Source organism: Lucilia cuprina, chromosome 3, assembly GCF_022045245.1.
Source record: "Lucilia cuprina isolate Lc7/37 chromosome 3, ASM2204524v1, whole genome shotgun sequence".
Classification (NCBI taxonomy): Eukaryota; Metazoa; Arthropoda; class Insecta; order Diptera; family Calliphoridae; genus Lucilia; species Lucilia cuprina.
The window spans coordinates 60,291,614-60,298,267 of record NC_060951.1 but is presented as its reverse complement, the minus strand read 5'-3'; the positions used below and the strand labels follow the sequence as shown (position 1 = coordinate 60,298,267).

Here is a 6,654-nt window from a genome sequence, read left to right as displayed (position 1 = left end):
CTATAGTCTAGTCTATAGTCTAGTCTATAGTCTAGTCTATAGTCTAGTCTATAGTCTAGTCTATAGTCTAGTCTATAGTCTAGTCTTTAGTCTAGTCTATTGTCTAGTTTATTTATATATGACTCTCACTAAAAGCATCCTTAATCTAAGTATCACTAATGAAGGGTCATACTCCTTACTGTAACTAAGCAACATTACTGCGACTTAGAGTACAACGATATCTGCATTCAACTTTATGCTTAGATTTAATAGATGTGTGGTAACAAAGTAGGCTATACTTATTCACATTGTGAGTAAACTTAAAAGTAAGCAATATATTTTGTTTCTTGTGTTTTAGTATAATTAGCAGGAAATCCCAGATTTGTAAGAAAAAAACACAAGATAAGTAAACATTGTATAAAATACTTAAGTTATAAAGGTAAGTGGTCTTGAATTAAACTAAAAATTAAAAACGTTGTTATTGATATAAGCTCTTTAAAGAGGACTACTAAAAGTGTTTAATTTTATTAAAATTTATTCGGCCTTTAATTTTATTTACAAATTTATTATAATTTCCCACATTTACTAGTTAATAATAAATGCTTTAATTTATTCTGCAGTTAATAGAATTTTTTTTAATAATTAGTTATTTTATATTAAGCCTATAATTTAATTTCCACACATTTTCTTACAAAATCTTAGAAAGCCAATAAATTTTCTTAAACGAATAAAGAAAGTAATAATTAAAATAAAATTTACATTTCTTTAACCGCTTCAAAGATTTTCAAAATTAAATTTTCTCAAATTATTTTTCTATTCGAATACACATTCAATTTTCTTTTGGACTCTTGTTGTTTACTATATACAATAGAACATTTTAAGAGATCAAAAAAAAATTTGCATAAATACAAATTCATCTTACAAAATGAATGAAAATCTAAACCTCCTACTTAATATTCATTAAATTGTAATGGCCAAAACTAAATAAATAAATTTTTGGAAATTTGTAGAAAAGAATGTGAAATTAATGTTTCAATGACTTGTCGACCAACAAAACCGTAACTAAATGATTTTCAATGCTTAAGATTTACAAATTTAAAATTCTTTAAACGAAATTAAAATTATATAATGTTCTTAACTCCCCCTTGTAAAATGTATTCTAGGTGGAAGTTGTTAATGTTTGAGAAGGTATGTATGTAGCTGTATAAGGGATATTTTATTTAGTTTTGTGTTTGTCCTTTAACTGAGCCGGGCAATTAAGATTTGTATCTAAAATTAAATATTCTTTAAGCAATGATGACAACAGCCTTTAGATAAATTTATATACTTTTGTTGTGTGTACGTTTTATTTTTTAGTTGGCTTAGTTGTTGTTTTAGTTGCTGTAGCTTTTGTTATTCCGAAAAACAACTACAACATTTAAGACATTAAAAATTTAGGAAGATTGTTTTTTAGTTGGATGCCTGATGTTAAATGGCAAAAATTCTTCCATCAAATTACTACAAGGTTGAGACAGAACGTACAGTGGTTAGAGAGAATAATGTGAGAATGCCACAAAGAAAATTATAAAAATTTTTTCTGTGAAGTAAAAATTGAGTTTTTTATACAATAAGTGCTAAAAGGCAGTTTTTCTTAAAATTTATATTTTATAAAAAAATTAGCTCTTGTGTCAGAAATAACTTTTTGAGTAAAAACTATCTTTATGTGTAAAGAGAAACATCTTGTAAAATATGAAATTTTATGTAAAAATAAACTTCTTGTATAAAAAAAGAGTCTTTTTGTGTTAAAACTTTTGTGTAAAACGTGTTCTTGTATGTGTAAAGTGAATTTTTTGTAAAAAGCGCCATCTTGTGTAAAAAGTGCGTTTTTATGTAAAAACTACTTTTATGTCAAAAAGCGTCTTCTTGTGTAAAACAATAAGTTTTAGGTAAAAAAAACTTCTTGTATAAAAAGAGACTTTTATGTAAAAATACAACTTTTGTGTAAAAAGTGATTCTTATGCTATAAGAGACTTTTTAGGTAAAAAGTAACTTTTTATGTATTAAGTGACTTTTTACTTAAAAATTGACATTTTGTGTAAAAAGTGAATTTTTGTGTAAAAAGTGACTTTTTGTGTAAAAAGCGACTTTTTGTGTAAAAAGCGATTTTTTGTGTAAAAATTGACTTTTTGTGTGAAAAGTGACTTTTTGTGTTAAAAATTACATTTTCTGTAAAAAGTGAATTTTTGTGCTAAAAATAACTTTTTGTTTAAAAAGGACTTTTTGTGTTAAAAGTGACTTTTGTGTAAAAAGTGACTTTTGTGTAAAAAGTTACTTTTTTGTAAAAAGTTACTTTTTTGTGACAAAACCTATTTTTGGTGTAAAACGTGACTTCTTCATACGGTAGTTAAATCTTACAATTTTGGCAATTGTCAGAAATGCTTTTTCTGACAACGTAGCAAAGCAAAAAGTTGTAAGTTCACATGATTGTTAGACATTTCTGAAAATATTTCTGTCAACGTTGTAAGAACTGAAAATCATGTATCACAGCTGTAAAACTTTTCGAATGGAACTTAAGAAAAACTTAAAGAAAAACTCATCAAAAGAAACTTTTTGCCTTTTCTTTGTAAACAGTTCAAGTCTAACCACAGTACTACATTAAATAGTACTACTACAATGTAGTAAATATTTAGTAGTAATTCTCAAGAGTCATATCGTATGGTTTGATCACATTTTCACAACTTACAATTTATAACACTTTCACAACCACAAACACACTTACTACTCTTCCCTAAACTGTCATTGAAATTAAATATTTTAAATATGTTGCATATAACTAAGGGTGATTGTAAAACTGCTTTAATAATTGTTTGTGTGTTATGTGTGTTATGCTCCCGTTCATTCTTAACTTCTTTAAGTAATAAAGTTATGGTCTCTTTGGTGGTTTACCGTCGTGGGTTGAGCTAGAAAAATTTACACAAGAATGTTTTACTTATTTCTAAGGTTCTATGATATTACGACGATGGCTGGTGTGAGGCGATTTAATCTTTTAGCGGAAATTACACAACACAAACCAAAGGAAACCAGCCAAGAAAAAAAAAACAACTAATATCAGAATGGTTATAGAGCTCGAACGATAGACAGTTGAAAGGCCAACCAACCGCAACTACAATTTGGAGCGTACCTAACATGTAATTTCTTGGCAGTAATAAGATGTCAGGCAACAGTAACAAGATTTTATATTTCGTGATAAACAATTGAGAATCCAATTTATACGATTCTTATTTTTTAGGATGTTTTTTTTAACTTAACAATCTTAAGGAGTCCTAAAGCAATTATATTATTTAAGCAGGGAAACGAAATGAAATTCTTAAAACATATAATATGAACAAATAATACACCAAAATTAAAAACTTTTTAAACCAAAAGGTTCTTTTTACATACAGAAGTTGATTCATGTTTACTACAAGAAAGTAAAATTTTACTACAAAATATTTTTTATACAAACAGCACATTTTTACACTAAAATTAGTTGATATCCGAAAAGTCACTTTTTACACAAGAAATCGCTTTTTACACAAAAAGTAAATTTTTCACACAAAAATGCCATTTATAAAAATTTTACACAAAAAGTTTTATTTTTAATAAGAAATCACCTTTTACCTTGTATTGTAAAATACACATATTTATTACAAAATAAAATGTCTACAACATAAACATATAAGAACCCAGCAAAAACTTTCATTACCACCTAAAACGCTAAACTGCTAAAATTTAATTTAATGACATTGGAGACAACTTCAAGGAGTAGTATGTAAATTGGTTAGCGATAAAAATTTCCAAGTTTTTGCTGGGTATATGTATATAACCTTTTGGTTTTTGCCGCTGGTTGTGATTACATCTTTCAACCTTATAATCCTTATGTAATTGTTTCGACAAAATGTGTTAAAGGTTTAGCACAACGTTTCCCCAAGAAAAAAACAAAGAAAAAAACCTTTCTTATATTTAGATTTATAGTTAAACTAAACATTTAAAACAAAGATTACATCTTGTCAAGACAAGTATCATTTCTTTTTATACCCTACACCACTATAGTGGGGAGGGTATTATCATTTGTGCTAATGTCTGGTAACACCGTAAACTATTGGTCTTACTCCCACCTTAAGTATACCGATCGACTCAGAATCACTTTTTGAGTGGATTAAAACATGTCCGTCCGTCCATCCGTCTGTTCGGCTGGCTGGCTGTCCATGTAAACCTTGTGCGCAATGTACAGACCGTAATTTTCTAGATAATATGATAAAATTTGGACCAAACGTGTTTTTGGTGGCCCAGGGACGAAGAAGCCTATTTTAAAATTAGTCTTCTCATTTTTAATTATACAAATTCTTCTTCAAAAAATTCCTTAAAAATCCATTAGTATCACAATGAAACTCCACATAAATTACTGTTTAAAAATATACAATTTTTCCAAATATAATGAGCAACTGCCCATGTTTGACATATACTCCTATATAAAGCCTCATGTAGAAATTTTTTCATCAATATACTACACTTTGGAATTAAGATAAAATTCAACATAAAAGGTTCATTATAAAAAATAGAGTATTATATGGTCGGCCATGCCCGACTATACATTCCTACTTGCTTTACATTTAACAAGGTAATGTCGAAATGTTTTGTTTGTGAATGAATGTAATTTTCTTTCTTACAAAACCACAGGATATTTGGTCATATTTTCTTTATTACAGTCTATACTAAAATTCTTTTCATTCAACAATAATTCAATGTTTTGTTACATTTTATCAAGATTATTTAGTAGTGTTATATTTATTTGTATAGGCTCCAGCTTGTTTGTTTAATTACCAAAAGAAAATTAATAGATACTCGTATATTTATCTCAAATTGCGGTCATAATGATGTCATTAGATAAAAATGTTGCAAGGCTATTAATTAAATATAATGATTTTTTTTCGACTTTATTCTTCTTTTTTTAATATAAAAAAAACTAAAGGAGCAATTATTCTTGAAGATTGTAATAATTAACACAAAGTGTATAAAATATATATTTTACATGATTGCATTTGTTTCTTTAATATTGTCTTTACCAGAATCCAGGCAAAAAATTTATACATATCGGTAGAAAAAAAAAAACTTTAGATGACAATTACTTTTAAAATAAATCTTTTATTATTATATACGTTTTAAAATGGTAAAATATTTTTATAATTTTCATTTGATTCCATTCCATTTTGGTTATTCTTTATAGACTTTATTTTAAATGTTTTTTTTCTACATACTAAAATTTTTAATAAAAGTTTATACCTTTTTCAATTTCCTTTTTTTTTCGAATGATAAGTCAGCATCAATTCAAAGCATAACTAAGTAGTCAATTGAGCTAATTACCACAGCAAAAAAAAATCCCATTTTTCTATAGAAAGATTTACTACTTTCTACAAAGTTAACTTAAAACAAGTGAAAAAAAAATCTCAACTTAAGCACACACCAACCACAAATGGCAAACATTATTTGTGCATTTAATTTTATTTATAGAAATTCTTGGAAATAAACAGACTACTTACTACAACCTCTTAGAGGAAAAATTAGCAATGAAAATTTAATTTTATACGTAATTACAGCTTTAAGTGCTGTGTTACTAGAAAAAATGCCCCTGAACTAGAAAATTATATTCAACTGAATATTTAATAGAATAAATATTAATTCTGCAGAATTTGAGAAAGAAATGTAAAAAGCATATTTAAATAAGTTTCAAAATATGCAATCTTTATATAATTTTTGTGTAAAGTGATTTTTTGTGTAAAGTAAAAAATGACTTGTTATGTAAAATGTGACTTTTTGTGTAAAAAGTGACTTTTTGTGTAAAAAGTGACTTTTTGTGTAAAAAGTGACTTTTTGTGTAAAAAGTGACTTTTTTGTGTGAAAAGTGACTTTTTTGTGTAAAAAGTGACTTTTTTTCCTACAAACTATCTCGCAAAGTAAATAAAGTGTAAAAAATTAAATACTTATAAAGTCTAAGAAACGAAAGACATTTAAATTTGAAAAATAGATAAAACGAACAACTCAAAGCTGCAGCAGCAGAAATTAAATGATTATAAATAAAATGAAAAATTAAAGCTCTAAATGAATGACATCTATAAGCACAAGTTGTTAATGAATTTGAATTATTTTTAATATCGCCATTCATTGCAATAATAAATTGCAGTTTGTGGGGTGGAGGAAAAAAGTGTCCCCCTCCAGTAATGGCACATTATATCTTTAAATGTTTTGCTTTAATTATGGCTAATTAACAACATCTATTGCAAATAAGGCGATATTGAAAGGCGTTTAAAAGAAAAGGCAATCGAAGAGAAGTAGAATAAGAAATGAGAAAATTAGTAATTGATTAAATAGCGTTAAAAAGATATCAGAAGAAAAGTGGTGATTAGCAATATTAGATTAATTAGTATGTAAGTTAGTTACTTAGTTACAGAGTTAGTTAATTAAAAAGTAGGATAAATATTCAGCAGTTCCTAAGAAATATATCTGGGTGTCTATTGCGCCTTAACCAATGTCTCTAGCGGGAATCGAACCCACCACCTCTGGTCTACAATACTAGAACAATAACTGCTAGTTAGTTAGTTAGATAGATAGATAGATAGATAGATAGATAGATAGATAGATAGATAGATAGATAGATAG

At 26.9% G+C, this 6,654-nt stretch overlaps 1 protein-coding gene across 1 annotated transcript in view; it reads right to left on the bottom strand.

Annotated features, from left to right (window-relative positions):
• LOC111676011 (neuronal acetylcholine receptor subunit alpha-7) overlaps positions 1-6,654 on the bottom strand; it is a 257,859-nt gene that overhangs the window by 155,184 nt on the left and 96,021 nt on the right. The gene's annotated exons all lie outside the window — the stretch shown is intronic.